The following is a 3,213-nucleotide window of genomic DNA, read 5'->3' as shown; positions in this document are numbered from 1 at the left end:
TTCCGTTCTGCGTTGCCGTCATATCTCCTATGATAGCTTTGCTTGGTGACAACACGTCCTTCGGCTTAGGCTCTGATATCAAATGTTGGTTCCAATTTAATGGATCGTCAAAGGACAAATCGAAAGAAAAATGAGATTGGACTTTTGAGAATTCTTTTTTTATTATTTTGAAGGAGTGAAAAGATACAAGTCTGGAGTATGTTTTACAATGCAACACAACACCCAATTTATACTAACTAAGTCATACCGAAACAAAAAAAAGAAACTTACACAATAAAGGCAAGAGAATTAAGTGTTATCAATTTGCGTCTATTTGAATTGATTACACATATTTGAATTTTGAATTTGAATTTAAAATTCAAATTCAAAATTAATGCTATTATCATATCTCCTATATTGATTTCACTAATCAACTCATGTCTATTATGAAGTCACTAATTGTGTAATCAATTTAAATTACCAATTCAAAATTAGTCTCACAGATTCCGAAACCTCTACTAAAAACTTTTTCAGTGAGATATTTGTTGTATACACAAATTCAATTGTGATTAAGAACTATTGAAATTTAAAGAAAATATTGTTGTAAAATTAATTTTATTTAAATATTTCAATAATAACATTTGTAAGTTATAACTTTTAACAACAGAATTAAGATTTATATAATTATGTTTATAAAATTTTAATGTTTTATAGATCTATACATGCAAATATATAATGTGATATTTGACAATCTATATGTACATGCAAGAGGTTTGTGTGGAGTTGACAAAGAATATTCTCTTCAGCCAGGATACTCAAGTTTGAAGTTCAGTCAAGCAAAAACTTTTTAAACTTGTTGCTGCCACGTGCTTAACTTTTCCCCAAAAAAAAAAAAATGAATGTTATGCTAAAAATATTGATTTATAGAATTTCTTACATGTAAATATTTACATGACTTAATCATAGAATTATAAATTATGCACTCCGTTCTATGAAACGAGCCCATGATATCAAGTCATATAAATAAAAATAATATATAACAGTAATTGGCACTAAATATTAACAGTTATTTGACATAATTAGTATATATCGGCCGATTTGATCTGAAAAATCTTCAGTTATGTCCGATGAGTGATCATTTTGAATCAAATTCGGGTTCTAGATGTTCTTCATTGCTTTAGATTGTTAAAATATGCTCCATCTTAATTTCGACAAATATGAAATCAACCCAGCTATATTTTCGATCTTGTAATATCATGCAGATCACATGCGAATTTGACTCATCATTCTATCATGTCATACTTTTTCTCATATATTATGTTAGAAAAAATTATGTATTGGTCAAAGCTAAGCCAATTTTATGAATACGTGAAGCATCACTCCAGTTGATTAATTCGATAGCTAGACATTCAGAATATGTGGAATCCTGGATCGTGTAAAATTATCCAGCTAGCATTCCATATGTGTATATTGTTACAGAGGGACATAGCAGTGAAGCCGGTGGCGTTTATGCTCCCAGCGATGAATTTCATGATTTGGATTTGCTTGGCAATGTTGCTGATGCTCTCCGTCGAAAAGATGTCCACGCCACCGTCCTGTTCGTTAAGCTCTACCGGCCACGCAGATCTCATCGAGTCTCCAGTTGGGAGCAACTTCCCCCCATCGCCGTAGAGGATGACCCCGAGCTCGCCTCTTTTGTTTATCCTGTTGTTCTCGTTCAGATTCCAATGTTCACCTAGCCAAAAAAAAAAATTTATTTGCTGTGACATAATCTGAATGCTGCTAATCTCTTGTTATATATAGGTACTTGTTATGGTATGACTCATATATCATATAAGGGACATACTGAAACGAAGCGGAGCGGAGCAGAAGAATCTGTCCAAATCGGGAGAGTTTCTTTATGTGGGTTGGGGGTGCCGGAGCAACGCCCCGCGATAGACGGGTAATTTGGTAATTACATATTATACTCCAGGGTATTTTGTTCTCTAGGGTTATAAATAGACTTGTTTGTAACACTATGTATTATTCTGTATTCTGCACTTTTTTTTGAAATTGAAAGAAAGCCAACGCTCTGCTCCCGATAACGTAGACATCTTTGTCGAACCTCGTTAAATCTCTGTGTGTTCTTCTGGATTTATGTCGATTCTTGTTTTTCTTCGCCATAATTTCTCGACAAGTGGTATTAGAGTGAGGTTCTAGGACAAGGAAGAAAAAATTCGTTAGGAAGGAAGAGTTCGACTAGGGTTTTTGGGAGTTCGGAGGTTTTCAGCATTTTCGACAACCAAAAGGTTCTACAGTTCAGCGAAGCTCGCGAGCGAGAGGAGTAGTTTCACAAACGGCGCTTTGCGGCATTCTGCAGGGAATTGGTGACGGGTTATGAACAGTTCCCGGCCAAGAGAGCTTGCGACAAACAAAGTAAGGAAGGCTCGACGCTGAGGAGAAGAAAGCGGAAGATATCGGGAGATATTACTTTGCGGGAGATTCTGATTTGTTTTATTGCTGGTTCTTGGAGGCGGAATATTGGGTTCTTGAAACGGAAGAATTGTGCGATTTCTGCAATTTCCTTTTGCTGCTGTGGAGAAGTTTGGAAGAGAGGCGATTTGAATTTTCTTGCAATTTGGAAGCTCCGATTCGAATTTCCAAGGAGGTGCACTGATTCGAATTTCCAGGGAGGTGCATGTTGGGATTTTTTCTTTAAGATTCCCAAATTAGTTAATGTGGGAATTAAATTTTGTTTCTTTAGAATTCCCAAATTAATTTCAATACCCTTTGGAAATCCCAAATTAATTTCAATACCCTTTGGAAATCCCAAATTAATTTCAATACCCTTTGGAAATCCCAAATTAATTTCAATACCCTTTGGAATTCCCAAATTAATTTCAATACCCTTTGAAATTCTCAAATTTATTTCAATAACCGTTGGAATTCTTTGGTGTTTTTAAGAGAAATAATTTTCAGAATGTGGTTCATATAGTGTCTAAGTTCAACACATGAATTTAGTAACATTCCATAATGTGGTCACATCCATTGAACTCTGTGATGGGCAGAGTACTATAAATTAGATGTGATGTTTGCTGTTTTGGTCCCTAAGCTTGCTCCTCTTCATTTTATTTGCACCATCGGGTTGTGAGTGAGAAAAGCTTAGAAGATCTATAACAGAAAATTTGTCGTGTGAGTTGTGAGTGTCGACTCTGTTCGTTTAAGTTATGGCTGGAGGTATGTATGATCCTATCT

This window comes from Phalaenopsis equestris, unplaced genomic scaffold (assembly GCF_001263595.1).
Source record: "Phalaenopsis equestris unplaced genomic scaffold, ASM126359v1 Scaffold000287, whole genome shotgun sequence".
Lineage (NCBI taxonomy): Eukaryota > Viridiplantae > Streptophyta > Magnoliopsida > Asparagales > Orchidaceae > Phalaenopsis > Phalaenopsis equestris.
This window is presented reverse-complemented; position numbering follows the sequence as displayed.